Source organism: Danio rerio, chromosome 1, assembly GCF_049306965.1.
Source record: "Danio rerio strain Tuebingen ecotype United States chromosome 1, GRCz12tu, whole genome shotgun sequence".
Taxonomy (NCBI): Eukaryota; Metazoa; Chordata; class Actinopteri; order Cypriniformes; family Danionidae; genus Danio; species Danio rerio.
Window position 1 is genome coordinate 35,938,502 of NC_133176.1, and position 8,547 is coordinate 35,947,048.

An 8,547-nucleotide genomic window follows, 5' to 3' on the forward strand; every position below is an offset into this window, starting at 1 on the left:
GGCTATGTAAAAACCCAAAGCTGTCTCTTTGGCAGAGCAATTGTCAGGAAAACCAACCTCTACAGCAATTGCAGTTGCCAAAGTATGCTTGGGTTTGTGGAGAACTGCTACAAAATGCATGATGAATATATATACAGTATATTGCCAGTATGTTAGCATTATAGAGAAAATAATTGTAATACTTTACCAGTTCTATTTAGGTTAGTTATTTTATTTACTAATATAAACAAACAGTGTACAGTACAATATGTATACTGCAGTATTTATTCAACTTTATTTATGCTAGTCAATGAAAATAATTTCATTGTTCTTGACATGTATATCTTGATATGGAGTTCAGATGCAAAAACCTCACCTAAGTGACGTCTGAAATGTCCATCAAAAATTTATATTTTTCTCAGCTTCCTTTGTACGTTCAGCTATTTCAATTTAAAGACCACCTGCACACCAAGGTCTTATTCTATATTTGATTAGTAGTATAATTAGTAAATGTTGTGGAAGTATAGTTCATTCTTTGTTCATGTTAGTAAATACATTAACTTTATTAAAGTGTAAATCAAAATGTAAAAAGCATCATAAAACTAACCAAAACAAATAGTGGTACAATGCATTCATTAAAGTTATATATTGATTCATTTGTGATTCATGAATTCACTTTTACACTACATTTGGTATATTATATATTGAAAAAAAATACTGTTGTTTGAAGAAATGTTGTAAAGTAAATGCTGATCAAAACTCTTAAATAATTTGATTTATTGAGACTTTTCTTTCAACCATTCACCAGTCCACCATAACATGTTTTGTTTAAAAGACCACGTGTCCTATATTTGGAACAAAAATACATATTGGAAGGTTTTTAGGTTTTTTAAACAAAATATTTTATTTTCAAAAAAAAAAAAAAACTGTAAAATGTATGTCAAATTGTATTTATTTTATTATATTATATAAAATATGTTATTATAACTTGTATTACTATTTATTTATTTGTACATATTTTGTTACATATTTAAATGTATGTTGTTATGTCAAAGCTGGGTTTTAAGCATCATTATTCCTGATCAAGAAAGTATGACATTTTATTTAAAAAAAAAAATATATATATATATATATATATATATATATATATATATATATATATATATATATATATATATATATATATATATATATATATATATATATATATATATTAATTATAAATATCTGCAGAAACTGTCCTCTGTGGATTACAAAACAAAACAAAAAACAAATGGAAAGCACACACTTATATTTAGCTGGTATATTGCCTCTAGCAGAAGTAACTTCTAGTGGGCGTGTCTTTTAATTTTCAAAGTCTCAGCAGGACAAATCCTTGCCCATTTCTTCATGTCCAATCCAACAACTTTTGAATGGCAAGTTTTCTGTATGAATTTGCAATAAATGTAGAAGTAATTTAAAAACTGACAGCTCTTTTTAATGTTTTGAGTGCATTTTTTCAAAGTTTTGTGATAAGATTTTACAATTTTTGCATCAAATTAAATTTGGTTTAATGCACCTAATGTAATAATAATGCCATGTATTGCCTACTTCAGTGTTTTAGATAACACATAATATGGGTAAAACGATGTTCCATAGTCATTCAGCTCAACAGATACATTTACAGTGTATGGAAGAATATTTGTTGTAAATATCTATTCTGGCTTGTAAAATGTGCTGGTGGTAGGACCTGGATGAATTTAGACTACTGTCTGTCCAACTGACTGAAATGTTGACTGGGCGACCGGCCAATCAGCTGACCCACCCTCCTCTTCCTCCTTCCCCTAAATCCAATTGGTTTTACTGATTGACCCCCTCGTCCGCCTGCTCGCTCGCTAGCTCGCTTGCTTCTCTAAACCCAAGCAATGATTTACAAAATCCATCCAGAAAAAGAAAAGCCCTCGTCTGATTTTGACCGCATTTTCGGATTTTAGAGTTCGCTAAAACGTACGTACCTCTGGCTACATAATTTGCGATCTCCAGAAACGTCCGTCGGACTACATTTTCAGAAAGAGCTTGGGTTGACTATTAAATATATAAATGAATAAGTGATCCTGCAAAACATTTAAAGAAATATTGATGATACATGTTTTTATTATTAATTGAAAACAAAATACAAAACTAAATAGCCATGTGTGTGCCCCCTAAACCATATAACTAGTTGGGCAACCAGCAACTGCAATCACACATTTTGGGTAACTTGCAATAAGTCTGTGTTTGGTGGCATGGTGGCGCAGTGGGTAGTGCTGTCATCTAATAGCAATAAGTTTGCTGGTTCGAGCTTCAGATGGGTCAGTTGGCATTTCTGTGTGAAGTGTGCATGTTCTCCACTTGTGGTTTTCTCTAAGTGCTCTGGTTTTCTCCACAGTCCAAAGACATGGGGAATAGGTGAATTGGGTGGGCTAAACTGTTCGTAGTGTAGGCGTGTGAATGAGATTGTATGGGTGTTTCCTGGTGATGAGTTGCAGATGGAATGACATCCGCTGCGTAAACATATGCTGGAAAAGTTGGCGGTTCATTCCGCTGTAACGACCCCTGATTAATAAAGGGACAAAGCTGAAAATAAATTGAATGAATGAATAATGGGACTCACACACGTATTAAAAAGTTAATCTTTTATTTATTTATCATTTTTTTCAAAACTGAGACTAGTCTAATTGTTATTTTGCCCAGCTGTGGTTTTCATTTAGGAACTAGGCTTTGTCTTTATCTTTAGATCTCTGTATGATGTCTAGCTTTGATAACCTTTGGTCTACTTCACTTTGGCAGGCAGGTTCTATTTGAGTGACTTATTGATTGCAAACAGATGTGGTAATAATCAGAATGAATTAAAAATATAACAATCATAAACAGGGGTGTCACAGTGGTGCAGTGGGTAGCACAATCGCCTCACAACAAGAAGGTCGCTGCCTCGCTGGTTCAAATCCTGGCTGGGTCAGTTGACGTTTCTGTGTGGAGTTTCCTCCGGGTAATCTGTTTCCCCCTTAGTCCAAAGACATGCGCTATAAATGAGTTGAATAAGCCTAATTGGCCGTAGTGTATGTGTGTTAATGCAGTAATGTATGGGTGTTTCTCAGTGTTGGGTTGCAGCTGGAATGGCATAAAACATATGCTGGATGAGTTGGCGGTTCATTCAGCTGTGGTGACCCCTACTTAATAAAGGGACTAAGCTGGAAAGAAAATGAATGAATGAATAGTAAACAGGACACATTATCATGTATGGAGGAAAGTGCTTGGTTCCATTTTTATTCAAAAATATCGCAAACACCTGTATTTAAAGAAACAAGTGTAAAAATCTATTTATTTTAAAGTAATGCAAAGCAGTAAAAATGTTTGAACACTTATCTTGTTGTTTTAATGCTTGTAAACCTTTTTTTTTATCTTTGACCCGCATACATGTAAACTCTTCATGCTCCAAACACTAATCGCAAATGCATACGTGGCTATATATTTGTATTCCTTACTTTTCTTAAATATTATGTCTGCATCTTTACATTCTTTCAGCACAATGTGTCCATCCACAGAATAATGCAGAATTGTAAATCCTTTCTATTGTTTGAGCATTTTCCCTGGTGACTATTCAAAAAATTATCTGTTCCTCTCCATGATGGGTGTTTGTTCTCGTCGTCCTGCTGGCTTCAGACTCAGGAGGGGGTTGAGGCGGGTCGATGCCTCTGCTGCTGTTGGGTCTTGTTGCCTGCTGAGATATCAATAGATTGTCGACCATGGGAGAGTGTTGTTGAACAGTGCTGGCAAACTGTCTTGGCTTTTAAAACAAAAGTCCTCGTTGCTGACAGCCACTTTACAAGTGTGTGTGTGGGTTTGTGTGTGCAGTACCTGCTGTTATCAAACGGATATTGAACTGAGCCTATTCACGCGATACTCTTATTTAGACTTTTCATTTAACAGCACTGATAAAGCGCATTAGTATTTTGGATTAAAATCAATCTATTTCTGCTGTCCTCAACGCCACAGTGCATTTTGTGGCAATGAAAGTGATTAGTTTTCCATTTCAAGTTATTTGAAAGTCTATGTCTTTAAAAAAAAAGTCTGGCTTCATGACTGTGCAAATACACACAGCGTGTTTGGTTTTCCTCATGATTGTGTGGATGTGAGCAAGCTAGGGTGATGTCAAGGCTAATCAGTGGGGCTGTTTACAACGGGTGTGTGTTACGAATATATATCAGCATTCATGCTTGAGAAATGAATGCAAACTAGCCTGTTAATCAATGTCACGAAGAGGAGAGCAGGAAACGGATGTACTGGAACCGATGATGGACGAACATACAGATACGCACACCTGCACACAGTCAAATAATTAATAGATGCCATTCAGGGTTCAAAAAATAAAACAGATTCAAGGTTCAAAAAATAAAACAGATTTTAGGATTATTTATTATTTATATGTTTAATAGACTCACACACAAGCCACTGTGCTAGTAAACATTATGTTTTATTAAAATTTAGATGAAGGGTGGGAAAACAATAAATACATAAAAAAAATGAGTGAAAATAAAAAAAATTAAATAGCTTTTCTGTCACTCACAAATATGCACTCAGACATCAACAAAACAACATGGTAAAATCATTCTGAATTTCTGGAAACATTTTTTGTATCTGTGTTTGCAAACATCACACATGGCCAAGCAAGCCCAAGGCTACAATTACACCCCATTTGGAAGTGGTGTTGGCTATGTAAATGCTTCGAATTGACTGGAATAAATGAGTTAAAGGTTAAAACGGACAATTTAGCCTCACTGGGGAGGATGTAACCAATATTTTGTATTCTAAATCGTTTAATAAAAAAAGAGAGCAAGCCTATAGGCCGCAGTAAAGGATTTGCGCTTGAGTGGAGTTGCTGTCCAAGGTGCTGAAACAGCACATAGTGAATAATGGTTTTCTGGCTCTGTCCAAATGCTGATCAAACTAACATCACACTCCACCAAATGACCATTGCATCGCTGTCTTTATAGTTTAAAAGTCTTTTTCAAAGAAAGACACGTCTTTCTCTCTCTCTCTCTCTCTTTCTCTCTCTCCCTCTTTCTCTCTCTCTATCTCTCTCTCTCTCTTTCTTTTTTGTTATTATTATTTATTTTTTTTACAGAATCCACATCCACTACCTCATTGGCAAACTATTTTTTTTGGCTGCAGATTGATTATCTGATATAATTTGTGTTGCAATATTAGCTACACAGCAAGGTTACTTTAGTAAACTAAGACTAAAACTACTGGTCAAAACTACAATGACATGCATAAACAAGCAGGGTTAAAGCATGGATTTTGGTCATTAAATAATAAAACAAATATCGGTAAACTGCACTGTTAGACCTTACCGGGGTTTTTTACAGTAAAATACTGTTTCCTTTTATTACAGCAAAACACTGGCTATTTTACAATTATTTACTGCATAATCTACAGTAAGGGTTAACAGTGTGTCTAGCACAAACCTTTGTAAATCGCCTTGCATAATTCATTTAAATACTCTTATAAATTTTGCATCTCAAAATGAAACTCACAGGGAATGCTTTTGCAATAAGGTCAGCCACAAAAATTACTGTGTGCCTTTCATGGCTAATATTTCATTGCGTCTTAGTACTGACAAAATAGGGTTTGCGCTTACAGAAGCTCTTAGTAAATCTGGTCCCAACTTTTTTATAACATACACACTTACTGAAAATACAAATAAGTAATAAGTTTAAAATATAAAACTTAATGACATGTAAAGTCAGGTATATAAGAAGCAAAAATAGTGATATAAAGTTACAACTGGAAGACTCAAATTCTGATGAATTGATTTTGAGTTTGAACATCCATCCATCCATCCATCCATCCATCCATCCATCCATCCATCCATCCATCCATCCATCCATCCATCCATCCATCATTCTAACCATCCACCCATTCAACCGACTGATAATATGTTTACAGTAAGAAATACAATCTCATTGTCTTCCCTGTAAATGGATAGTTCCCCCAAAAATAAATCTATTGTTCAAAATGTATTTGAGTTTCTTTCTTCTGTTGAACATTAAATGAGTTATTTAAAAAAATGTTGGCTACTGTTACCAACTGACATCCATAGTACCATCAACCAGCATATTTTCTAAATGTCTAATTTGACATGATAATTATTTTATAATATCAAAAGAAGAATATTATTTTGATATTATCCTATAATAATATTCATTAATTATTTCATTCTTTCATTTTTCTTTGGCTTAATCTTTATTTCAGAGGTCGCCACAGTGGAATGAACCGCCAACTATTCTGGTATATGTTTTTACACAGTGGATGCCCTTCCTTCGCAACCCAGCACTGGGGAACACCCATACACACTTATTCACACACACACTCATACACTACGGCCAGTTTAATTCCTTCAACTCACCTATTCTACATGTTTTTGGACTGTGGGGGAACCGGAGCACCCAGAGGAAACCCATGCGAACACGTAGAGAACATGCAAACTTCACACAGAAATGCCAACTGACCCAGTTGAGGCCTGAACCAGAGACCTTCTTGCTGTGAGTTGACAGTGCTAACTACTGAGCCACTATGCCATCCACTGTTAGACCTTACCAGGCTTTTTTACAGTAGAATACTGGCAACACTGTTGTCAGCTACTCACTGTAAAAGTTTGGTTACAGTAAGTAACTGGCAACAGTGTTTATTTTACAGTTAATTACTGTAATAGAGGAGTAGCGGTAACTAACTGGAAACTGCTTACAGTTAATTACTGCACTGTAGTGTTACAACTCACAGTATTATACTGCATACACAATATGTCATATATATTTATTGTAGTATTACTAAAATTTATCAGTATTCTTAACTGTTATCAAAAAAAGAAAGCATTAAAATTCTTTAGACAAATGCATTTTATTGTTTTAGCAGCAAACAAACATACAACAGAAATTAACAAAATTAAGAAATCAGTAGAAATCAATACATTTTCTATTTCCAATGAAACAAAAAGTTTAAATTAAAAAAAACATTATATGCAATGTATATAGCACAGGTGTCAAACATTTAAATATCATCTTACATATTACTAAGAGCCGCAGGTCTGCACAGTAAAAGGCTGTGGTATCACTAACGTTTGTGTATGCGGAATTCTGTCGTACGGCACTGAGAAAAGGAGTGTGATTGAACAAAATGAATAGAGCTTGAAAAAGCGAGCGACTGATCCATAGTTTAAATTTCTGTCCAGAGAGGTCATGTTTTGATCTTTGATTGGTCTCAAGGAATCACATGATGTGATGAAGATCAGAGTTCCCCAAGCTTGAACTTTCCAATGCTGCAAACTGTGAAATCTGTCGCATGAGCTTGCATTCCAGGTCTGCAGCATTCACATACGTATGAATGGAAGTCGTTACGAAGAAAGGTGCAGTGTGACCAGGTCTTTAAGCTGTAACTTTAATTAAACGCACCTGATCAAACTAATAATCACAATTACAATTGATACTACTACAATGACTACTACTACAACACCAACAACGACTACTACTACGACTGCTACAACGACAACTTTATTACTCAACCTGGGCTCATTGTGGAAACGTAGCCCCGCGGACGTTTCTGCGGACCGTGATTTACGTCCCAGGAGGTATGTATTCGAGCGTTTTTTTGTTTTCGCGGATCCGCAAGAGGCCGCTGTGCGAACTTTTTCGCGTCTCGGGCTCCTCTTGGAAGCGCGGCGTTCGCGCCCGCGCCTTTCTTGCGTGAAAAGCCGCCGGATCGGAAAAAAAAAGCAAAAGCCCTTGTCTTCGATTTCGATGGCGTTTTTGGATCCCGCCGCGTTCTCGCCCTTATTTTTCGGATTCCGTTTTTTGTCTTATCTGATTTCCGGAACCTGCTGTTCCCCGGACTCGATTCCAGTCGTCGTCCACCGTGGCCGGCTCCTGCTCCTCCTCCGGGGCCTCCGCTCCGCCGACGCAGCACTGTGAGCTAAGCGGACAAACTGATTGCATCGGGAAAGCCCTCCACTCGGAGGCGAGCCGTCGGCCGGCGAGCGCGAAGAGGAGGGGCGGAGCGGCGCCATACCGCCCCGCAGTGTTCGCTCGAAAAAAAACAAACGCGGCCTTTACGTACCTCCGGCCACGTAAATAGCGGTCTCCAGAAACGTCCGCGGGGCTACGTTTCCAGAATGAGCTTGGGTTGTTATTACTTCTGCTACCACTATACCAACTTCATCAACTACTACAGGAACTAATACTTCAATAATCACAATCACGATCGATACTACTACAATGACTACTACTACAACACCAACAACGACTACTACTACGACTGCTACAACGACACCTTTATTACTTCTGCTACCACTATACCAACTTCATCAACTACTACAGGAAATAATACTTCAATAATCACAATTATGATCGATACTACTACAATGACTACTACTACAACACCAACAACGACTACTACTACGACTGCTACAACGACACCTTTATTACTTCTGCTACCACTATACCAACTTCATCAACTACTACAGGAACTACAGTACAACTTCAAAATACAATTACA